This window comes from Struthio camelus, chromosome 10, assembly GCF_040807025.1.
Source record: "Struthio camelus isolate bStrCam1 chromosome 10, bStrCam1.hap1, whole genome shotgun sequence".
NCBI classification, from domain to species: domain Eukaryota; kingdom Metazoa; phylum Chordata; class Aves; order Struthioniformes; family Struthionidae; genus Struthio; species Struthio camelus.
The window spans coordinates 1,309,834-1,335,622 of NC_090951.1; the positions used below are offsets into that span (position 1 = coordinate 1,309,834).

Below are 25,789 nucleotides of genomic sequence, written 5' to 3' on the forward strand. Positions count from 1 at the left end.
CACTTGGAGAGGGTGATTTAGTATTCACACCACTTTATTTGGGAGGAATTTGTAAAAGAGTTTGAGCTATAAAATACCTTTATGCTCATTTTTCATTGATGCTGCTGCAGAGATTACGGAAGTCTGCTAGGGCACAGAATTAAAAAGAATATTTTCCACAGAGGACAGCTTCGTCCTGCAGTAGGAAGTGGCCCATTGACACAGACCCTCCTTTCTTTGTTACATCTGCCTTGCCTTCCTCTAAGAATTAAATTAGATATACAAGAAAAAAAGGGGGGGGGGGAGAGAGAGAGAGAGAGAGAGAGGGAGGGAGGGAGGGAGGGAGAGCAAGAAAGGGAGGGAGAGAGAGAGAAGAAAAAAAAGGCTCAAGCAGGAATATATTTCCTATGTCTGGATAAGGGGAAGGATTCGAGGTAATTGCTTGCTTTTCTCATTGTTCTCAGCTGCCAAGCAGAGATTCATAGAGTGTCTGCAAAGATCTCTCTCTTTTTTCTTTTCCTTCTAATTCTTCACTCCCCCCTCCAAATCATCATATACCCCCAATCCCTATCCCTCCCCTTCCTGATGCTTATTCCACCCTAGGAAAAAAAAAGTAATTTGTCTGTTTTATTTATGATGCAATGAAGGTATGCTGAATGCATCGGGATAACCTGACACTGGTCAAACTATCTGTCAGCAAAGAAGAACTGCCTTCATACTCCAACGAGTGCATAATTTAACCATTTCTCTACCACAGGGCAACACAAGACCATTCATTTTAAAAAGAGGTTTTGTCACTGTTCCTTTCACAATAAAAATCAGTTTTGTTGCACCCTAGCAAAAACTAGAATTTGACATGTTTTCAATCAGCCCTTTATCTTCTCATTTTCACTAGGTATATACAGATTGTCTGCATGTAATAACATTTCTACTTGGACAAATATAAAATGATTTGAGATATTCATATGAAAGCCAAGTCCCAAAACAAGATGGAACACACAAATCTGCCAGCTATGAAACCAATTCAGGATGGATTTAGGACCCAGATAGATCCAGACAATTGGATGCTGAGTATGGTGAAGAAATAGTAATGCCTCGGGTCTGAAAGAAGTACATATAATCCTATCCTGCTGATGCACAGGGAGGCAATGGCTTCAGCTCTGAAAGAAAATGCAGTCCGTCCAGTGAATGAGGTAAAAGTGAAACATGAATTCAGTGAGGAGCTAGAAAGTGAGAGAGCAAGAAAATCTTAGTGAAAATACTTGGAATGTAAACCAAGAATAATAAAAAAGAAAATTGAAAAAAGGCTTTTTTTTCTAACAAACTATTCCAGCTCTGCTGGAGTAGGATAGAGGAAATACGGGAAAGGAATTACTAGTTACATTCCACCATTTTAAATTAGTCACAATATTTTTTCCTCGCTACTGATACTGTGCAGAAAAAAAGCATGCATTACAACATATTGGCAAACCGAGTAGCCAAAGAAGCCATTTTTCTGCATAGACTCTCCACACAATTCCCATTGCATCACACCCTGCTGGTATCCCTATCTACCTGCCAAGTGCCAACTGCACATGGACTCTGTACGATACCAAGTGTACAAGATATTTTACTTTTGACAAGAGCAACTGCAATTAGCTTGCATAGCACGGATTCTTCACATCCCCTGTAGCTGTGCCATTAGCTATTCTAATTCTTGCTATGAGACTGAAAAAGACACGCTGGATTTTCACAATTATATTTTTGATTTCATCATAAAAAACAATACTCAGGATTAGGCCCAGAACAATCAGTTCTTGCCCTATGAATACCTGCTGGGGCAAAATTTCCTGAATATGTAAGATTTTAGCAAACTGAAAACATTCTGATGTTTAATAAATGACAGAAGAAAATATAAAAAAAAAAGATTTTGAAATATAATGCAATGCATGTGAGAGGGAACAGAAAAGGAACTCCAGGAAACGGGGTTTTGAAGAATAGGCTCTACTTCCGATCTTATTTGTTTCTGATACACATCAGCATTTGGCTTTAAACTACAAGAAAGCAGAAAAAGATTTTATGAATGGAAATATCTATAGCAAGAGTGGATGTAAAATGGAACTGAAATAATATGAAGGGTCGGGTCAAAGCCAAGAGGCGGTCCCCGGCACGCGAGTGACAGCTGCCACCGCAGCCCACGGTCACCGGGACAGGGCGGCAGCGGGCGGGAGGCAGAGGCGCCTGCAGCCCTGCTCCGAATTGCTCTCTAGAATCAGGGGCAGCCTCATTCTTGAAGCTCTTTCACTGCTTTTACTGTCGGTCTGTTTTTATTGCTCGTTTTTGGAGGGAGGGACTGCAAAATTAAAATCTGTTTTTATTTTGCATTCCAAGTAAATTTTCTGAGAAATAGACATGTAGAATTGATGCAAATTTTTCACTGCGAGATTATTTAGAAGTCAATCATTATAGTTATAATGTATAGTTATATATAACTACATATATAACTATATAAGTACATAACACACTAAGATAAAAATAAATGTATTTGGCAAAGCGTAAAAATAAAAGATGTATTTTGTTTATGGATAATCAATTTTTAAAAGAATAGATTTTGTAGTAGCTATATCACAAAAGATACAAAATGCTGTTTGTCATGTCATCCTGGAAACCCCACTTCTGCACAAATATGATGAACGGTCATGTGTTTTTCAAGTGAAAATTGCTCCATAATAATTAGTATACTTAGGGACAGTCCACTTTACATTCTTGTTCACCTTTGTTTCTTCACCACTGAATGAAGAAAAGGCAGGAAATTACAATAACCTGCCAAGCTTCTTTTAATTCAGAGCCGTTTTAGAATATGAAAATACAAATATAGATAAATCCAGTAAACGCTGCTTTTATTGTAAAATCACAACTGAAATTTAAATTAGTTAAAACAATTTAAAAATGTGAAGAAAAAATGAGATTGAAAAGTTCTGTATCTATTTTTAACCTGAAACAAATTTTTAAAGCTGAATTATAAACCTGAAAATAGGATGTTAATACCTGAAATATTTGCATTAACTTAAACATAAGAGTCCAAATAACATCATTATTATTCTGAACAGGTTGTTTCATCTCCTTAAATCCAGAGCTAAAACCTGCTAAAATAAAATCAGAGCATTTTTAACAGACAAGCTTCTTCAAAAGAAATCATACAGTTTTGAACCCTGATTTGTGTTACAGATTTTGAAGTGTTCATAATTTATATTTGGAAAACAAGCACGGATTATTACAATAGGGGAGATAATATCTCCTTACAAACTGACTGAATTTCATACTGAAAACTGACAACATTCCTCTTTACGTAATTGCTCTGCCATTTTGTTGCTTCTTTTTCACCTGATTCAGTCTCCAGAAACCCAAATCGCACATTTAAAAATAGACTTGAGAGACCTAAAACAAAATATGCTACTATTTACATCAACCCTCTTCATCATAAAGGGAAGGCATTATATGCTGATGTAACGGAATTTGCTTTAAAAAAGTAATATTTTATTTTAGTAAAAGACACAAAAAATGCAAATCATACTTTGTAAAATAAAAGAATTATCATTCCCATTTTGAAAAGCTCAAATTTAAAAAAAAAGTAGAAAATGTTTTCAGAGAAAAACAAACTAAAAAGGAAAGGAAGAATAAAACAGGTAGCAAAAAGAAACTTTAAAAAATAATTCATAACTCTCATTAGCAATATAAAAATGTTTTGGATTACAGTCTTCTGTAATATCCAGACTTATATTTTTTAAGAGCTGGCTTTACATTCAATAGGTGATTTTGTTTACATAGTCCTTTATTGTAATAAAATCAAATAATAAAATGGAAGTCCTATCAAAACTGTACTATGTCTATATGATTTTTTCCACCTTTGCTTGTAGATATGATCATTTTTCCTACTGTTTTAAAATAACTATAAACATTTTCTATAACATATTTTCAAAGGGGAAGGAGGGGGTAATAATAAGAGATTTTTTTTCCACAAACTGCAGAATTCTTAACACCTAAACTGCTTTATGATTTGGCTCTTGAGTATTTATCTGTCACATACATGTACTTTAGAGCCACACATGGAGAGAACCTGATCTATTTCTCTGGGCTGATCTCCTTGTAAATATATTCCTTTCTCATATATATAACTATGAAAGAAATAAATCTGAAGTAATACCTGTTTTCAAATACTGCAATAGTTAATAATTCAGTGAATACAGAATAATAATAATTTGGTGTATTTGTACCATTCTGTTGTAGGCTTTTCGTGTTTTGGGATAGCAGTTTAATTAAGGCATTTGCCTCTCTCATCCTCAATGTTATTAAATTTTAAACTAACCATTGAGCCTTTTCTTTCTTCACCCTTTTTATTATTATCATCAGTTATCCCCACCACGCTGGACCCCTGTGCCTCAGCGCTTGTGCACTAACACCTCCAGCCTCTCAAGCTTCTCCAGCCTGGTCTTCTTACTCCCCATGGTTTTTTCCTTTTCCTTAAATCTCAGCTGCTCTTCAGCTGGCCTCATGCACTACAAGGGAATAATTTGCTTTCATAATTTAAATTTTTTTTTATATACACATATCATGTTTTGTTAGCTCAGATGCTGCTCTGGATTCATGAGAGCCTGCTCTGCGAGGCGGTATTTCATGGATAGCGAGTGCCCTCTGCAGGAAAAAATATCTTTTCCAAGACACCCCTAACCAGCTTCAACCTCAGGCACAGAAGATACCCTGGGAAGCATTAGAAAATAGAAGCATAACAACTCTTCCATGGTTTTATTTCATTCGTTTAATTATTATATACAGTATGTCAATATTGATATATGCGATGAATGCTGAGTGGACTGGTAAACCCCTGTACTGAATTTTCTTAAAAATTCTAAACCTGCTTCAATCACACACAAACACCACTGGTTGTACCGTAATACCTGCTTTGAGAGTGATGTTAACAGAGAAGAATATATAAGAAGAATTTTCATTTAAAAAGTAGAATTTTATGACAGGCTCTGAAATTTCTGCCACGTATTTTAGAGCGTAGAAATCCAGGATTTGTGCTTATTATGCAGCAGAACTGCACAGAGTGGACCTATTTTTTCCAAAAATAAGCTATTTAAGAAATTCCAAATAAAGTCCTATTCAGACACCTGTTCAGACTGCAGTCACTGCACCCTGTGTGCACTGTTCACTTCTCTCATTTTAAACAGCAAATTCTATGTTAGTTTGTATTGATATACCAATAAAATCAATGCAAAACATCAGTTAGGAGAGAGCTATAATGGCAGATTAAAACAAACAAAAAAAAACCCAAACACTTTTAGGCAAGGTTTCTAACAGCAAGTCTGTGAGACCTTTGAAAGCTAGTGCAATATAAGGCATCCTGAACGCCTTTTAATCAAAGGCCTGGTTCAGTGTGGGGACCCAGCTGCCTTGTATATCATAAGACATGATTCCTTTCCCTGAACGCAGACATGTGTATTGTGGAAGAGGGTGGGATTAGGAAAAAAACGTTCTCTAAAGGGAAATCATTTCAAAAGACGTCATGAAATGAGAATTTACTAGTCTCTTCCAAGACCTAATAATTCCTGCGCAGCACAATAGACATTGCTCACTGTGCCAGAGACAGTACTTTTAGACTCCTTTTTGCTCCCCTCCTTTAAGAATATAGCTTATGCCTCACAACAGACTTTTCGTTGAGATTGTGTATCAGAGCAGCAGGGGGTCTGATGAAGTGCTCATTTTTTTACATCAGTCTTATAAATTGCTCTCCCCATTAATTGTTTCCATGGAAACAATGCATTTGGCTTGTATGGGGATCCTGAAAAATTTTTAATGGAATTCTTAAAAATGTGCAGAAGGCGGGTGAGGGGGTAGCGTAGGTGCGCTCAGATACGTTCAAAAAAGATCCAGAATAAGTTTTAATAAAATGTGCAAATAGTTGCTCGTTTCCAAATGTTGCTAGATGTAATCCAGATTAAACTGAGGATCTGAAAACATTATTTAAATGAGCAGGGGAAAAAATGATACAAAAGGGCAAGTACAGATTATGTGACAGCACAGACAAGAATTTTCAAACACCTCCTAGCAAAACACAGTCATGAAACCATGACCAAATAACAATTCTTTAATGCCACAGCCTTAACTAATAATTTAAGCATGAGCAGTTCTTGATAACCCATCAGATCTTCCAACAAATATTATGCTACTTGCAAAATCTTCATATGCTCCTCTGACAGAGACAGCAGTAGCTACACACAAGTCTGTACCAGAAATGTGCACAAACATGCACACACACCATTTTCCCTTTCTCCACTCTTCATATGCCTGAGAGGATTTTTCTTTTAATTTTTTTCCCAGCAGGAAAAGTATTTGTATTACAGGGTATGAAACTAGTCCAACATGCAAGCATATTTAATTTGGAAAATGTGTGGCTAAATGCCACTTGTTATGGGATTAGTTAACAGCTGCAAGTCTGCTACTGTGGAAAGAATTTTTTTCAAAAAAAAAAAAAAGATTTTAACTTAGAATTGATACATGCCATCTCCCAACTTTCTCTACGTATTTTCAAGTTACATCCAGTTTCTCAGCTCTCTGTGGGGTTGTCCTCACTTAACTGTCAGCTGAACCTATCTACACTTAAACTATCTCCTCTCAAGTTAGTCTACTCTGAGTGAGAGCAGTCACCACTGTAAAACAACACTTGAGCTGCACGGCATGTTTACATGTGCAGCCCAGCCGGGCTCAGCCCCACGGCACTGCTCGCACCAGCATCAGCAGCACTTCAGACTCACACCCCCACCCAGACGGGTCAGCTAGCTCAAGTTAAAAGCACCCTTTAGCTCCAGCTAAAGATATGCACAAGCGTCAGGTTACAGGCAACACTCAAGTTATACCTCAAGCTAATACTGCAGTGAAGACAGGCCCTAAATTACTTGTTAAAAATACTGTATTTGCCCTGAGTGTCCTATGGTGTCCTCCAACAATAAGTGCTATTAATGAAGAACATCATCATTTTTAACAAATCAGACACATAAGGTAACTCCACAAGTCACTTTTTTTTTCTGGCCATATGGCCACAACCTTTCTACAGATACTATTATACAGAGAGCAAGCAGCAGGTTTCTAGATCATAACTTCCCCCTCTCCAACCAAAAATGTTTCTCATTAGTATCATGTTGCTGTCGTCTGTTCAAGAACATCTTATCTTCTCTTAAATAGGTGACTTGAGCCTCATCATTTTATTGGCCTACTGAATTGAATATTAACTTTAAAACAGGATCTCAGTACCAGAGGGATAGTTGCTATGAAAAGCAAAGAGGGAAGTTGCCTATGAACAAACTGCCGTGGAGCTGATTCCCAGGAGCTAACAGGAACAGCAAAACTCCTGCAGGAAAAGTCCTTGCCTAGCAAGCCAAAAGGACCAGACCTACCAGAAGAAAAAGGTAATGTGCTACTGAATACAATGGGGGAAGCTCAGATCTCATTTCAGCTTGTTGTCCTGGACTCATTCTAGTCAGCCTCATAGTGTCTCATTGCTGCTGGCATGAAACAGAACGCGCTACAAGGTTTTCACTTCAAAAGTCATAACGAAATCAGGTAAAAGTCTCCATTTGCCCCCATATGACTGGCGGTACTCAGATTATCTTCATGAAAGACATATCTTATTGGATCTACTTCTCTGCGGAGGCAGAGGGGTGCATGTCACTTTGGCCCCAGGCACAAGATATTCAGAAATGCCTATATCATACTTCAGGGAGAGGGACAAGGGTTCAGCATCAAACCCCTGAATGCAGTAAAATCAGACACAACAGCCAGGAGCAGCACAGCAATCCCTGTGTGCCCTTTACCAGGCAAGAGGGCTGCAGGACCCCATGCTGGAAGTCACACCACAGGAAGAACAGGAAGACTGCCTCCTGAAATCTGCCTTTGTCTGTGACTACCCCAAACCAATTGCCACGGAGCAAAAGGCAACGTCTGCCTGTTTTACCCAAGGCTTTGGAGTGCTTTTCTAAATCTTAGAACCTCTTGAAGTTCACCAGCCCATCTTAGAGCTCCCAAGAGAAACCACAGGAGGTGCAACAAAAAAATTTTACGGAAGTGCTTCACAATCTCCCCTTTAAAGCAGAAGAGAGCCTGCAGTTTTAAGACGAGACACAACTTAAAAGATCTAATACATTATATATATTTATTATACATTATATATATATTATATATATTTATGCCTAATAGGCATAAAAACATTTATTTACAAGTAGGAAGCTGAGATGGTTTAATTTGATTGCAGAGCTCAGATTATTCCCCTTTTATTGCTGTTGTTCTCTCTAATTCTCTCACTGTCTCTGGATACCTCCATGAGATGCCGTTCAGCTCAGAAACACACACTGTGCAGGAAGTGTGCAACCTGCACGGCCCTGCGCACAAACGGGGTAATTACTGCAGCCACAACAGATGACATGAATGGAAAAAACAACACAGGGAGGAGCTTAGGAAGCTCAGTTTCCTTCGGAGATGTAAAGTATCGTGGTTTATAATTTATCCTGAAAATACGATTATCTGGGGGAAAATATTTTTATATGGTTAATAAGTACAAAAGGTGGCAATGCAGTGCTGTATTTGTTCTGGCCATTCTCTCCAGAATTGGTACTAATTATATTCTAACCAATATTTTGTTTTAATCTTGCATTCATTCCCATAACTTCTATAATAGAAATGGCATCAAGATAGTCATATAATATGGCAGAATGATCTTTTCAGCTCTTTCTTTTAGATACCATAAACTGATTGCTTTTGTGTCATATATACAAATATGAAAACATTGTGCTGACTGACACCCTGCAATTAGATGGACAAAGATAGATGCTACATGGCATTTTTCTCCTGCAAATGATACCCTGAAATGTGTGTGTGTGGAGGGGGGGATTAATTAGGAGTAAGTTTCTTACAAATTACATTTCTGTTATACTAGTGCAAATTCTTTGACTCTAGCCTGACTCAATGTATATTTGCAACTGTATAACTGAGATCTGATGTGAGGCATAAGGATCTTTTTCTTTCTTGAAAAAGAACTGAAGATTGACTAAAGTAGCATCCCCATCAACTTCACCCAGGCCCACATCTTATTTCTGGCAGTGGCCATAAGAGGATGCCCAAGGTGAGGGGCACAGACAGAACAACTCCACGGAGCCTCCCCAGTGGAGCCTCCTTGTCTCAGGCACCGTGAGTCCTGTGATGTCTCAAGCCAGAAGCTGCGTCCGCATCTTTATGTCTACTAGCCCCGATGGACTTGTATCAATGCAATATTTGTACTTGATGTATGGATTCTGCTGAAGTGGCAAAGTGGCTGAAAGGGAACTCCCCCTCTGTTCTTTAAACAGCACTGGGAATAAAACATGCGTGGGTAGCTGTGAAAGCGTTTCTGTATCTAATGCACAACTATTAGCTGCAAAACAGCCTAAGAGTTCCTGATAACTTACAGGACTGTTCAAGCCAAAATTTGCCATTTCATTCAACAACTAAACATAATTGCCCCCCTCCCTCTCCTATACAAGAAATGTAGAGCATTATAGCTCATTTGAGAAAGCAAGCCTCCAAACAGCTACACAAAAGTTTGCTCACATGAATGCTCTCATACATGTGCACTTGTGTAAACCTGTGCATGACAGAAACAGGCAGAATTATAGTCCTAATCCAGCAAATAATGTAAGCACATCTGAACTTAACTTTACATACATTAGCAGTTCCACAGGGACCTTAAGGTTTCAGAATCTAAAAATGGAATGTAACATGCCGATGAAAGCTATAATTTTCTTAATTTTATCTTAAAATGGTCCAGATTGTATATGTTCAATCTTTCACAATGCTACAGCAACATTTTCCTTTTTCAATATTTTCTTTTAACATTGACAAAACTTAGCAAAATATGTTCTGTTTCCAAGGTCCAAGTTTTGGAATGTCATTCTCCTTGAGAAGATATAATACAGCTTTTTTTCACTTATCCACATTTAAAATCAGGACCACTTTAAAAGAAACCAGTGAGAACTATACTTTATCATTTCAGAAATGAAAGGCATTTACCCTCAAGACAATAAAACAGATCTTTTAAACCTTTGTGATGCAAGAGAGGAAATGTGAAGTTTACAAAAGTAAAGCCCCAGTCCTGCAAATACAAGTCTAATTTTACGCATGTGTATAGTTCACTGAAATCAATATGATTTTGCATGAGTGAAGTCACAGATGCGCATAAATGTTTCCATGTTTGAATCTCATATTAATACTAAAGTTGTATGAAAGACAAAAACATTCTTCACACTAAATTCACATGTTTTCCCAGTGTTGAAATCATTTATGAATTAAATTTGTGCTTCTGAAGCTATGCTTTTATTTAAAGAAAATATCCAAGCATGCATGTCAAGCCAGACAGCACTTCACCATACAGAACACATGTTTACAGAAATTTTGTAGTGCATCATCAGTATCAGTATGAACTGTTTGGTAGCATACAGACAAGAATACCCTTTCAGGCAATATGTCCTATTTGAACCCCAGTGCAGACTAAAACAGTCACACATTTTGTTCACTGCATACCAGTATTAAAACAGTTGTGGGACAGATTCAGAAGTCAGTCCTGCTCGAAGGAAGCACCTTACCTCTACTTCCAGCTACCACCTTCATTTCATGCCGAAAAAGATTCTTTTTAACTGTCCTGCAATTTGGAGCTTACATTATCAGAACATTTCTTTACTTTGTACAGTGCTGCAAAGGTCCCTTAATATGAAAAAAGCAACAAGTATTATACAGAAAGAACAGTAAACAATAAAGATCACCAGGAATTACTAATACATGATAGAGCGATCACTTCCCTAAAACCTTCAGAACATAATCTTTTCTCCCTTTTTATGAAGCCACACAAAGTAAATTCCCACTGCTAACCATATGAAATGAGAGGTATTTGCTAGACACCTGATAATGTTTAAAAAAATATAGTCAAACATCTTGCTAAGGGAAGGCATGATAAAGCAAAGTCCATCTCTTACACTAACCTTCAAGGTAAAATTAATAATTAATTGGTAAAGCCAGGACATGGAATGATTGCTATCAATATTTTAATACTTTTACTGCTAATTTCATTCTCCCATCATAATCTGCTTTCTGAAAAAGCAAGAGAGCTATGTATGCACTTTCAATGAGCTACCCTGCCTCAACTGCGGTCAATGTTTAAAAAGAAATATTGCTCAAAACTGTGCTGTGAATGTCATTTTTAAAAGAAACAAAACACAACATTGCTCACTAATTTTTTTTCCTTGCATTCAGAGAGTGAGCACACTGTGAGTTTTCACTGTATTTGTTCCAAAACAGGAGCTGACTTATTTGAATCAATCTAGTACTCCTCAGCAAGGCTCTGCCAGCTGAAGGTGCTATAGTCAAAAATGTTTCAGTGGCATATGTGTTGCTTTCCTTGCCTTCAATGGACTTGTCAAGTTTTGACAAATAGGACGTTAGTAAGCAATTCTGTTAGAAGTACACAAGAAAAAGAAATACATTTCAGCTCATTTCTTTGCACTAGCATTTTTTTAGAGAGCTAACAGGAGTAGGGACAAAACACAAAAAAACTGAGAGTAAATAGTGTCCTTATTCAGCAAAGTAAAATAATCTGACAAAATTTATGTAGGCAACAGATCTGGCAGGTAGGAAAGTGACTTTTTTTCCAGCAACACTAATGGTTGATACTGTGATTTCTACAGCTTCTCCCAGTCCCGTATCAGCATGCTACAAGGGAGATAGATGGGTTGTTTTCAGCCTCCTAATTGCAGATGCCCAACTTCCCTGCAAATTTTCACAAACTCACACATTTTGCTTTGGCACTGTTCTCCTCTGTGAGCCCCGTGGAGCAGCCTATGACGAGAGCCAGGCCAGCAAGCGCCGGGGCACAGCGTCCCATGCTCGGCTGCCACCCTGTCTCAGCTGCACCCTGGGAGCTCATGGGCAGAAAGGGGGCTGTTTTTAATGAAGATAAGCAAAATGCAAATTTCCTTGGGCATTAAAAACATTTATTTCCCTGTGCTGAAACTGAGCAAGAAAAGATTTGGCCTAGAAGGCTGTTATGATTGAGTGAACACAAACAATTATAAATCTCCATAACTTCCAGAAATAGATATACATCCTCACTTTACTCGCACATGTGAGTTGCTCTGCAAACTAGGAGCGGAGCAGGTGGGTGGGCGAAGGGAAGGGTGTTAACTTCATTGCCCAGCTTCCTTGGACTACTGTAAAGAAAAGTGTGTCCTTGCCTGCTTTATTTACTCTTTATTAGTCTAATGAGGCTGTTTCCTGGGAGTTTAATTACCATAATAGAGACAATTCCTTTCTTAACCCTCTTTACAGCCTGGAACAGAAAGAGCCTATGAAAGGCTAAAGCAGAAAACAAGAGCTGGCCTGGAGAAAAGTAGTGTTTAAAATCTGTTCTAGGAGAAAGGAATTAAACCTCTGACACGTGGCCATAAATTTAGTTGTGCCGGGTGGGGCCATTTCCAAGCCGGGCGCTGGGGTCTGGGCCAGGGCCGCAGGCTCTCACGCCACCAGCGCCTGCCAGCCTATTGGCACTCCACGAAGCCCACCCTCAACACGCCCAAGCGCCCGGCCGCCCCGTGGGGCAAGTGCCCAGCCAGGCACTGCCCAGGCCCTGCAGTGGGAATACAGCACTGCAGAGCTGTGCTGTGGAAAAATTAAGAGCACATGAGTAATGTTACATAAAATGTGCGGGTTACCAGCCCTTTGAAACCTTACCTCTTCATCATTTTCCATTTACAGTTTACTAATGAAATTAGATATGGTAAAGGGTTTCTTTCTTTCTTTCTTTTTTTTAAACCTACTGTGCATTTTTTTAGAGTGAAATCAACATATTTTCCATTCCATATTCAGCAAGAAATCAGAAAATTAAATGCTTTATTTTCTAGTGCTGCTAAGAAATAGCTCCATGGTGTTGCCATAATATATACAGCAATTTACTATATTAAAATTGCATGTCTATTACTCCATACACAATAGATTAAACAGATGAGATTAAAACGACGCTTGTTAGCTGGTTTCGTCCGTATTGACACAAAGCTGAAATGCACACAGCCCATATCAGCTTTCTCTCCTCCTAAGAAGGCATACTTGTGTTAGATGACACACAATAATATTGTTCTGCTCCTCACCAAGTCTAAAAAAATCAGTCTTCAAAACACTAGTCAATGGTAGATTTAAAAAGAAAGTACTGGATCTGCACTTTCATCTGCTGACTGCGCTGAGCCCTAATCACTCTTGGTTTTAGAGGAGATGGAAGAGCGGACAGAAGCCTGGACCTGGGAATCGACTTCAATAGTGTTTTGCAGAAATAAAATTTTTTAAAAGATAAAGGCAGAGAGACAGTGGGGATGAAAAGAACCAGATCTAAGAGGAGACAATACACAGTCTACGAGAAAAACAACACAGAGCTGTATTAACCTATCCAGAAGACCTTCCTTGCCCTTGCTTCATTCATTCTTACATGATGCCATAAAAATAATTTCTAAAAAGGTGATCTGCAGAAAAATGCAGAATAAACCTGTGCCAGAGTCCAAATTCCTAAGCAGCATGAAATCCTCCATTAACTTTCTTCTAACCAAGCCACAGTGTAACCTCCACAGAGGGGTTTCCCTTGGCTTGTGGATGAGCATTTACTCACTGCAGTATACCGTGCCCCTTTCCACAAGTATTAGGGTATTCCCAAGAGGCACGTAGCCCAGGTGTGTTTGAAGGTATCAAGAGGCAGAACAAGAAGGCTGCCCATGCCCTGAGGAGTCTGTAGGAGAGCTGGTGGCAGGGGCTGCAGACCGTGCATAGAGGGTCAAGCAGCACAGAGGTCACCTGGGCTGCCGAGGGGCTGCACCAAATACTGGGATAGCGGATGAAGGGATCTCTTACACTGAGGTGCTTCAGGTCTCCTGACATCCTCCCATAGGCGCCTGTATCCTCTCACTTTTCTAAGCCACCCATCCTGTTAATCACTGCTAGTGCAAACAGGCTGCACTTTGGGTATGTGACATGAAAAGGAGGAATAAGGAAATCACAACAGATAGTCACAGCAGCAAGACTACCTAGAGGTCAAGAGAGGTAAACATAGCATGATGCAACCAACTACTGTTATTTCTTATTTTACTTCATATTGCAACACTGCTCTTTTTCTTGACCTCTTACTTTGTGACATCCTGGATTGGCGCTGGCACAGCATTCCTTCTCCAGGTATGGAAAACGAGCACCCCGGCACCATGCTAAGAGAACTGCTGGAAAATGCTGCTGCTTCTTACAGTGGTGATAGTTGCTGTTAGCATACTACAGACAACACAGAGTAAGATACCTGTTTATTCAGAAGCCCTGTTTCTCTGGGTAAAACAACAATCCTAAAATAAACCAACTAAAATGAGTTTAGCTCACAACAGGAATTAGGGCAGGAGAAAAACATAGTGCCTCTGTGTTGCACAGACTGTGCCCATGCACTGTCCCCACCACGGACTCTGATGGTCAGAGCCAGGATTTGCTCACTTCTAGGAAAGCTTTCCAGAGTTGATTTGCTGGTGGGACCATTGACTGAGCAGTGTCTGAAGCTGTTGGTAGGGAACTGTGCACTTCACTTTAGATAATACTGTGTTAAGAAACAGGATTTTTTGTATTTCCATAGCTGTTAATATAGCCATAGATTGACACTGTAAAAAGGAACATGAACTGAAACAAACACCCTTTCTAGGAGTTTCTGATTGCAGAACAACCACAAGAGCAAATGGATGTGTGAGCTTCGTGCTTCACAAATCTGTAGCCAAGTATTTAGATTAAAGCCATCTTTTCCTATGTTGCATTATGAAGGTTAGGACTTCGCAGCAAGAAAAGGCACTCTGGCTAAAATTCATATGCAGATATCCCCTTTGAATGCCTCCTGAATGGTTATATTAAATAACATTGTGTTGATTAGCAGAACAGAGAAAAGAGAACCGGAGTTTGATTTCAAGGCAGTGATGAATGGTGAGGGAGGCCAGGTCACCAGGTTGCAACATCAAAGGGGTGACTGAACCAGTCAGCACACTTGGTTAGTTAAAATGCCATAACAATTTTCTGAGTTTTTCTTTTTTCTTACATTTGAAGAAATTATATTTCATAGCACTAGCTTCAGTCATTTCCAGGTCCCTGACAATACCCAGGGCTATAAAAAGGAACTACCTGCTGGCATGCCGAAGAGTTTTTGCTGCACGTTTTAAATGTGTTATGATATGCTTGTACCTTCAGCAGGAATGATGTCTTTGAAAGAACAGGAACAAAACACCCACCTCCAATAAGGTGCTGTTATGCATGCTCACATCAGTCTGTTTATTCTAACATGTGTGGATAAAATAGTCATTTGCAGGGGGTCTGGGACCTATCGCGCTCAAACTGGCCAGGCTCTTTAAGAGCTTTTCAGGGCCAAACCTGCACTTGACTCTCCTTTCTTTCAAGAGAGAAGGAACTAAACAATTTTGGGAGTCCTTTGCAGCTTTTACAACACAGATAAATGCTAAACCTTTCCTGTGGAGCTGAACTACATACCTGCTGAAGAAATAAAGTCATATACCAAGTGTAAACTCATAGTTACGAAAGATAAATGCAGTCTCAAACTGCAGACCTCAGAAGAGCAAGATACATGTATTGAATGAACATGCATTCATAAAACTTCAGCTCTTCAAGCCTTAGCAAAGAAAGATAGAAACCAACAAAAATTTCTGGTAAAACAGACATGGAAGTTCTCTAGTGCATATATGATTCTCACTACTCTTTCCTCAATCAGTAATTGCACAAAAATATTTTTCCAGTACAGATTTTCCTTTCTGGAAAAAAGGAACCATACTTAATGTGTTCATTACTTCTTCTTCTTTTTTTTTTTTTAAATAACCGTATTACACCAAAGCATCTACCAACTGTTTATTGCTATATTCAAACCTGCTTTCAAATGATTTGGTTCCAGTAGATTACACCAAGTATATACTTTTATAATGGCAGGCCCCAAAACATATTTTATATCCAGCTTTATTTTTAATGGAACAAAAGCAGCAGGGGGCAACCTAACTTCGGGAACCTGCTGCGAAAGCTGGGAGGGCGAAAGCAAGGTTGCATTCTTCAGCCGTTTGAAAAATCTCCACTTTACTGAATACAAAATGTGGTGCATAAGGAAGAGGGAAATATACATCGGAGAGAACAAATCCAGGGCAGTAAAATAACAGAGGTGAAGGGTCCACTCTGGGATAAAATAAGATGAAACAAAATGAAATAAATAAAAAATAAAAAAACCTCATCCAGGCAAGAAGAAATCTGTGAAGGCATATAGACTTACCAGGATTTTTGTTTTAACTTTGCCTGCAGGCACTTTTGAGCCCAAATAACTGCAGATCTGGGAATAACAGGTGTTTATTGATTTCCTTGTGGGCTTTTTTTTTCAGCCACAGAACTGCAGCAGAAAGACATATGTAATCCATATGTAACACTTTAGAAAATGAAAGGCTGTAGAAACACTGAACAGGTGGGCAGAATGGGGGGAAGTTTTGATTCTCGCCCCAATAAATTTTACCTACTTTTCCCACATCATCAATATTAGAAAGAAAGAAAAAGAATTTTTTAAAAACCCGACCTCCCCTAAAATCCAAACATGGTTTCCAGTGTCAGTGCAACAGCCTCACAAATCAGCAAACAGATTCAGGTTTCCTCCTGGTCTCTCCACTTAGTGGCAAGTTTCAAAGTGTTGTAGCTACAATATAGCATTTAATTCTTTCTAGCTAATGACCTTAAACTGATGGGGAGACCCTATTTTGCTGCAAAATGGACACAGCTGTGGATCACAAGCAAAAAACATGGAGGCTAGAAAATGCAACCAAATATTGTGGTGTAAAGCGCAACAGAAGTACATTCCCAAAGCTTTCCTAAACTCTCTCTTAGGTAAACAATCTACAACCGGCCTCTTTATTCTGACGTATACCAGCTTGTTTTCATGGGCATTTTGCCTGAATAAAGAACCCAGGCCTTTGTCCCAGTTTTTTATCTACTGAATTACATATATTTGTTTAGGCTGGTCTAACCTTACTCCAAGAGTATTGAATGCTGACAAGGGACTGATAATACATACCACTGTGTGCTGTTTATAAGCCTTGCATTTTGACAGCATGCCCTTTGCCGCGTCTAGAACACCTTTACCCTCATCTCATCTTTTTTGGCAGTGACAACAAATCTATCTCCACAGCATTAGCCCAGCATTAGCTTATCAAACAGAGGGGGAAATAATATTGATCATTTTGTCTAATTTTAAGAAGAGCGAGAGGGGAAAAAAAAAACAAGAAGGGGAAAACAAAGAGAGACTAAATCAAACCACAAAGCAAGGGAAGAAAAACAGGTGGAAAAAGACAATTGTTTTCTGAACTCCTAGTTAAGTAGAGAATTGAAACAAGTGAGGTGCAGATACAGGACCAGGGGATGAAAAGGAGAGATGGTAAGAAACCGAAGGGATATATAAGTCTGAAAATGGTTAAAAAGAACAAGGGAGAAAGGAGACAAGATTGGACACCTCTGATGTTGGCAGGAAATGTTGTGATTCTAAAGATGAAACAACTTGTGGAGAGAAAAAATGGGGAAAAATACCCCTGTGTATTTCATATGGTGAACCTGAGCAGCAAATGAACTGCAGAGGAGACAGATTCCGGACAGTACTGGGCAGAAATGAAATGGTGGAGTGTCCTCTGAAGAATTCCCTGTTAGAAAATGACATCCTTTCATAATACCAATATTTTCAAGACTGCTGCAGCTGCAGCTGCAGATGTGGCTTAAAAACCCGAGCATGAGGCCCATTCCCCTATGGCAAGACTATATATTCGATCGCCATAATATTATTACCATAAAGGGAACAGGAGAGATGGGGGCATGAGAGATACTTAAACTTCCAAACTCATTCAGGACAAGTAATAAGGGACATACAAGGAGTTTAAGAAAAGAAACATGATGGCCTTCTTACTTACCTATAAAATTATTATAGAAATGTTTATCAAATATACGTTCACTATCCCCTAGTATGGTGAGGTTTTTTTAATTCCTCTGGACAGATGCCAGTGCATTAGGAAAAAATGCTAGGGAGAGGGAAGGAATACATTTACTTAAAAAAAAAAAAAAACTGCATTCCTTCCAACCTTTCTGCAGCTTCTTAAAAAAATACAAAAAGCCTCCTTCAAACTGCTCAGTGCCATACCAATTTCCTGTGTAGACCTGAATATTAGTATATGTTTTTCTGTGTCTCCTAAGTTTCCCAAGTTACCTAATGCACGCTCAGCATGAAGCATTTTTAAATGAGTTAGTCTTTATTGAATTATGATTTCCAGCAGTCACTAATAACAAAATTCAAATTGCTCCAGCAGATGAGGATTTTAAGAATGCTGAGAAGAAACTGAGTTTTTAACAGAATCTAGAAGAGCCACCCACTGCTTGTGTATAGTAATCGTGAGCCTCTTGACAAAATACTTCAAATAGTTAATTAGATTTGCTAAAAAAAAATACCCATCATTAAGAGTTACCACTCTGGGAGATACCTGATAAAGGACTGTTACTGGCCTACCTATGGCTTAGTCAAAAGTGAAGCTAAAAAAAAATCTTTTTTTTAATAAAGTTTCAGGTTTTCATCACACTGTCCCTACAGTGGCATGATGCAATTAGCAACACATCTAAAGGGGAAAAAAAGAACTTTTATTCCATTATGACTTCTTTTTTACCTCAGAAATTTCTTCAGGCTGCTAAAAAGGCAGTTTTCAAGCAAGGAATAATAGGAACACTTAGAGTCTATCTGCAGTTACATCGTCTACGATGGCTAAAAACTGCAGATCACCTGCAAACTGAATTTGTTCTATTTTGTTAACCATTTATTTTGTCTTTACTGGCTGTTCAAAGGGAAGTGTGATAATCCCACTGTTCCTCGCTTGCTCAGCAGGGAGTTTAATCTAATAAAGCTATTACAGCAGAATGGATTAAAGCAACGTGAAGCATTAGTAATTTGAGGAGCAGTTAAAGAATGTTAACGCTGAGACACTGTGAGCATTCTCCTAAAAACATTATCACAAAGATGAAAGCAAAGCTTCTACTCAATATGTCATTTTTCAGACACAGAATTTAATTCTTTCAGTGTCCTCGTCCAGATGTTTATAGCGAGAAGCAAGACGCTGGCCATTGCTCTAACTGCTGAAACCAAAGGCTGATCGTAATGGGCATGCTTTAGCTCACCCCAAATTTTGATTAATCCTTTTGTTATAATAATGTCTTTTTTAGAAACAGATATACGTGACCAAAGTCATCTGATATGGCATATTAGGATGAGCTGTAGCATGAAAAATTGAGAGATTTAATAACATTCTCTGTCATTCATCCTCTGGGTGAAGCACATATACAGCTTAAATACTAATCATACCAAAAACTACAGTAATGTGGCTAGGTAGGCACCAAGATTGAGTGAAGCTCAAACCCAGAGAGGGAAGGATCTTACATTCTTGATCTTGATTTCCAAAGCCCACTGGTGTATTTATTCCAGTTTGTAGCCTAGAACAACTCTGAAAATTTTAAGTCTGAATTTGAAGGGGGAAAAAAAAGCATTCAGATTCAAGAATTTAGTTCTCCTTGATGTTTAAATGCTAGAAAGGAATAGTGTATCTCGGAGATAAGTCCACATGATGTCACCTCATTAATGGTACTTGCAATCATTTTCCCACCCTCTGATTTTGGTGCCATTCTTTCTTTTTTTTGGTGCCTGGTCCCAGGGCATGAGCGCAGGGATCAGCTGGGCACAGCAGCCTGGGGCCATGCTTCAGCGCCCCTCACCACAGCTTCCATGTCCCACTTAATGGCGCAACTCCACCAGCCAGGAGCCAGGTCACCAGAACCACCAAGATCTGAGCCCCAACTTGGATTTTGTGCTTCTGAATAAGCTCCAGAAAAACACGACCATGATCAGGCAGACTGGGATTTTCTGAGCGATGGGTCCTTAATCATATTCAGCAAATACAACCCGCGGAAGTTTGCCTTAGCGGCAATGCTCTGCCAAATAGTAATTCATCCATGAGCTTTCTTTTTCCCATCATGGAAAGAGAGAGATATGGGTTATCTTGATATTTTTTTCTCCAAAACTGGGTCCGTAATATTAATTTATATAGCTCAGACAGACAGACATCACCCTTGTTAGCTAAACTGCCTATAGCTGTAAAGAGGACTTCAGTCCCATTAGTAAACTATACATGTTCCTGAAAAAAATTATTTGGGAAACAGGGGATCCCTTATAGTATTTCCCTTCCAAGGTTACTGAAATATTCAACAGGTACCACACAAACAATATTGCACACTAATGCAGAGTAGAGACTATTCCCCTCAGAAATAGCTGATTACTGGCTCCTCTAAAAGTCTGACTCTTTCCTAAAGAGGTAAGTTTAATGCAACTTATGTAATATATGTATATAATACACAATTTAACACAGCATAACATGCACTAGCACTTCAAAAGGCACAAGTACTTTCAAATGTCACTGGCCAGATCCCAGTACACTTCTTTTGCACTGTCCCAGTGACACAGAGAGGTCCTGGGTGTCCTCAGTGTGACTAGTCTTAGCTGTCCTGAGGGAAAGGTGAAGCAGAAAGCATGGAAGGGGAGGTCTGTGTTCAAAGCAGCCTCTGAAAGACACTCGTTTCCTGCTACACATTAAACTGCAGCATGTATTCACCTAAGGGAGGTTGTACCAGAAAGCTTTCCACATATCAAGTATCCTTTTTTGTTAAGATAAATATTTTCTAAATACGGGAAATGCTGTGACTCTCTTCTATCTGACCTTCCATAAAGCATTTGCAATGGTCTCCTATAGAAAATTAATAGCTGAAATAGAGACGACAGTAATTAATTTGAAAAACTGAAGTGAGAGAGTGACTAAACCAGAGATGTCACCAGGTTGTGCTCAACAGGAAGCAGTCAGGCTTGGGAGGTATCACACATAGCCTTCCACAGAGACGTTTCACAGGACCCACCATGCTTATGGTTTTCGTGGGTGATATCTGAGAACATCAGTGACATTTACTCATAGCAGGGAGCTCTGTGGTGTCATCAGCACCACATACCTGTGCACATAAATATGACAGGTATGTTGGCCGTTGGAAATGGAAAAGGAAGAGAAGGAATGAAGTGTATTTATTGACTGAAGAGCTAGTAAGGGCCACCCATGTGATCCTAAGATGCAGAGATAGGACACTACTACCATCACGATACAAAACACTGGTAAGACACCACCTATATGTTGTGTACTACTCCAAAAAAAGTGGGCAGAAAAGATTATATCAACCATTAACATTAACTACTTGTCAGAAGGAACAAGATGTACTTACGGATGAGAGTATGTGATGCAACTGCCCACATATGGTGACATATGCAAAGATACACGTCAGCAGGATTATTTCTAGGCAATTTGTGGGGGAACTTGAAAACTGGACTTAAAGAAAGAAAGTAGCTACCAGCTTAACAACGAAAAAATCTATTGCCTTTCCATAATGCAAGTTCCTCTACTTAATTCAGTCGCTACTTAATTTGTTTCTTTGTTTAATATGATAGAAACCCCAGGGATCAAATCATTCATATTAAAATTATACTAGTACTTTATTTTTGTCATTTCTGATTGCTCTGAGCAAGCATTACTGCATAGTTTGATCATGGGATACAGAAAGTTACCATTTCATTAATATGAAAGGTGCCTAAATTTTGAATAATGTTGAAGAAAAAAAGCCTTAGAATGTGATAGAAGACTAAAATGTGTTATTAACTGCTATTGCTTTCTGAGCTGCATTTGCTGTCAGTTTTGGGTGCACATCAAGATGTTACATTTAATCAATTAAGCCATAAGTTTGGAATTCTATGGTCAGAAATGCCCATTTTTTCACCAGGCATATTGACATGATAGAGAAGAAGGCTGACCAATACTGAAGAGGGAAAACTACATCTATTTCATTTACCTCAGGGCCTGCAGGCTGGGGCTTGAGCCTCTCTCCTGTGCTAGCTGGGATCGCTGGGTGCTGCTCCCCAGGACATGCTGCAAGAAGCATTCGTTTTCACAGCCATTGGCAAGGAGAAGGATCCGCAAAAGCCTGCTGGAATGAGGAGGTGTTGGCATTTTATTTTATTTTTGAGCAAATTTACTTAGGACATTTACGTTTTTTTCAACATATTCAGCATCCCAGAACAAAAATCTAAGTTAATTTATTACTGTTGCTATTTTGGATACTTTAATGTAACATCTTTAACTTTTTACAAGCAATATGGGTGAATTCTTTATTTTAGGGCCCAGTCTTGAATCAAAATTAACAAATAGATTAGCCAAGGAAACTACGAAGTTGTTACTGATTTTCTGAGAACAACCTTCAACCCTGTAGTCACATTGTGACCTTTCACAAAAAGCCAAATCTTGCACGACGCCATGGGAAAAATTCTTCAAGCAAAAGTGGCCAAGTCCAGCAGCTACTTAACACTGAAAAATTAAAATAAAATCCTGAATCTGTGAAAAGCTGTATGCATTAATCATCCTCTTGTTTGCTGTACCCCTTTTTAAAAGGGAGCCCTCTAGGGACAGTAGCATGCTTTGTGACAAAGAGCGAGAAGCCCCGGCTGGGAAAGCACCTGTGAGAGGGGCAGGCTCAGCCTCCCAGAGCGTGAACTATGGGGGACAGTGCCCTGCACCCCCCGTGCCACAGCTGTACCGCCCTTCCCCACACCCCGTCTGTTTTTCCAGGAAATCTTATCTATAGTGGGGCTACCCAGAGAAAAATCAATCAGTAACTCCACAAATGCCTGTATGTCAGAACAAATTTCCTAATATTAATACTCCATCTGTGCCTCGAAGGGTGAGTGCCAATATTCTCCACTGCAACTCATTGGGGAAATTTCCTATTGCATGCAATGATTTTCTATCAACAGGCACAGCTATACATTTTTTAATGTTGTCCACTTATCAAGAAGATGTGGAGTTTATTTAAGAAGCCTCTATCCCACAAGGGTAAGCAGCTTGTTGAATGAGCCTCCCTCATACTGATTTCCTACTTGTTACATCACGCTCCTCCCCCTATTTCCCAGCTCTCAGCTGGATTTCCATAACTGTGAAATTACATTTCATTTTCCTGTAACATAAATACAAAGGGCTAGGCAGTACGTTTTGCTCATCTGCATCAGCCAGCTGGGTGAACACTGGTCACCTCCAGACATACGCAGATGACAACCCGAGGCATCAGTAACCAGTAACTACCGAACACTACAGGGCACAAATAGAGCTTTGATTGCAGTGGATCAGCCGGCAAAAAGCTAACCATTGGGTCTGGAATCTGATATTTTCCAGATACCTGGCCTGAGACTGACAGTTCATAATTAACAAAAAATAAAATGATCAGAGGATAAAAACTGAATGCAGCCATAGGTTCGATCCATTAAGCCATACATATAGACTGTCTCACTTCTTCATTCAAATGTTGGCACAATGTCTAAAATAAGCATTTTTGGAAAGAAATAAGATCTAACTTGGAAAATAAAAGTACGATAGGTCTGTGATTTAACTGCTGAAGTAAAACATCAGTGGGGCGAAGTGCAGCCACTGCCAGGCCTGGAGGACTGAGCGCCTGGTAAAACGCTGCCTTGGCCCACCCTCAGTCCAGCCGCTTGGCTCGCGCGCTGCAGGCGTTCCTCACCCCCAAACCGGTGACCGAACTGTCACTGCCCGTCTCAGCTGCGATAGCGATAAATAGGAACAGTAATAACAATATTGAACTATTAAAAGGCAAAAAATAAGAGCAATATAGAAATTTTTCAGGAGATGTTGAGGTCTTTTGTTGATTAGTAGCTTCATTTCCCAATATAAGGAGACCTTTTGCTGTACAGTGTATTGTTTTAAAGCTATTGTGCAAAAGACTAAGAGAGCAATAATCTACCTATGGAGTATCTCTCATATAGTGACTTATCTACTGCATGTCCAGCACGAAACTCAGCATTGAAGTGTTGTACAAAAAGCATCAGAAAACCGAAACATAAATTTAACAACATCACATTAGAAAAAAAAGGTTAGCAAAACCTTGGATTTAGCTAAGGAACAGCTCTGAGAAAGCGCCACAGTTGGCACAGGAAGCGCGTATGGCAGGTGAGAGGGAGAGCGCGGCAGCAAAGCGAGAAGCAAATTAAACACAAATTTGCAAAGTGAGAGGGCTCCGAGATGCATCAAGTGCTCCCTCCTCGCTGTCCCATCAGACACATGCCGCTCACCTCCGTCTCCGAGGCCCACAGCAGCCTGTCCCCCATGGCGGGCTCGCAGCCTGTCCCACACGCGTGCCACATCGCAGGGCCTGCATGTGCCTGAGCCATGAGGGTGTCGGCCGTGGGCATGCGCCACCACGCGCTCTCTTCAACACACCATGCCTCATGCCCACGGGCATCTGCTTGTCCCACGCGCAGTGGCACCTGCCGCAGTGGCCTGGCTCTGGGGGCAGCCGCAGCTGGGCAAGGAGAGTGGCGGGAAGCGGCGTCTCCTGTCCACCTCGCACAACGGCGCGGTGTCACCCGCACATTTCAGGCACTGGCACCTGCCTGCCTCACGCCCCGGCACAGCCTTCCTAAAGCCCCGGCACAGCCCCGCCTCACACAACAGCACAGCCACGCCTCACGCCCCGGCACGGCCCTCCTCACGCCCCGGCACGGCCCACCTCACGCCCCGGCACGGCCCCCCTCACGCCCCGGCACGGCCCACCTCACGCCCCGGCACGGCCCCTCCTCACGCCCCGGCACGCCCCACCTCACGCCCCGGCACAACCCACCTCACGCCCCGGCACGCCCCACCTCACGCCCCGGCACGACCCCTCCTCACGCCCCGGCACGGCCCCTCCTCACGCCCCGGCACGGCCCACCTCACGCCCCGGCACGGCCCACCTCACGCCCCGGCACGGCCCCCCTCACGCCCCGGCACGGCCCACCTCACGCCCCGGCACGGCCCCTCCTCACGCCCCGGCACGCCCCACCTCACGCCCCGGCACGACCCACCTCACGCCCCGGCACGACCCCACCTCACGCCCCGGCACGGCCCCTCCTCACGCCCCGGCACGCCCCACCTCACGCCCCGGCACGGCCCCACCTCACGCCCCGGCACGACCCCACCTCACGCCCCGGCACGGCCCCTCCTCACGCCCCGGCACGGCCCCACCTCACGCCCCGGCACGGCCCCACCTCACGCCCCGGCACGCCCCTCCTCACGCCCCGGCACGGCCCCACCTCACGCCCCGGCACGGCCCACCTCACGCCCCGGCACGCCCCACCTCACGCCCCGGCACGGCCCCTCCTCACGCCCCGGCACGCCCCACCTCACGCCCCGGCACGGCCCCTCCTCACGCCCCGGCACGACCCCTCCTCACGCCCCGGCACGGCCCCTCCTCACGCCCCGGCACGGCCCCACCTCACGCCCCGGCACGGCCCCACCTCACGCCCCGGCACGGCCCCTCCTCACGCCCCGGCACGGCCCCACCTCACGCCCCGGCACGGCCCCTCCTCACGCCCCGGCACGGCCCCTCCTCACGCCCCGGCACGGCCCCTCCTCACGCCCCGGCACGGCCCACCTCACGCCCCGGCACGGCCCCTCCTCACGCCCCGGCACGCCCCTCCTCACGCCCCGGCACGGCCCCTCCTCACGCCCCGGCACGGCCCCTCCTCATGCCCCGGCACGCCCCACCTCACGCCCCGGCACGC

General features: G+C 41.5%; 1 protein-coding gene across 2 annotated transcripts in view; it reads right to left on the bottom strand.

Annotated features, from left to right (window-relative positions):
• ZFHX3 (zinc finger homeobox 3) overlaps positions 1-25,789 on the bottom strand; it is a 752,695-nt gene that overhangs the window by 644,243 nt on the left and 82,663 nt on the right. For both annotated transcript variants that reach the window (XM_068955804.1, XM_068955803.1), the window contains one exon: positions 22,033-22,167. The gene's annotated coding sequence lies outside the window, so the exon portion shown is untranslated. The remainder of the gene's footprint in view (positions 1-22,032; positions 22,168-25,789) is intronic.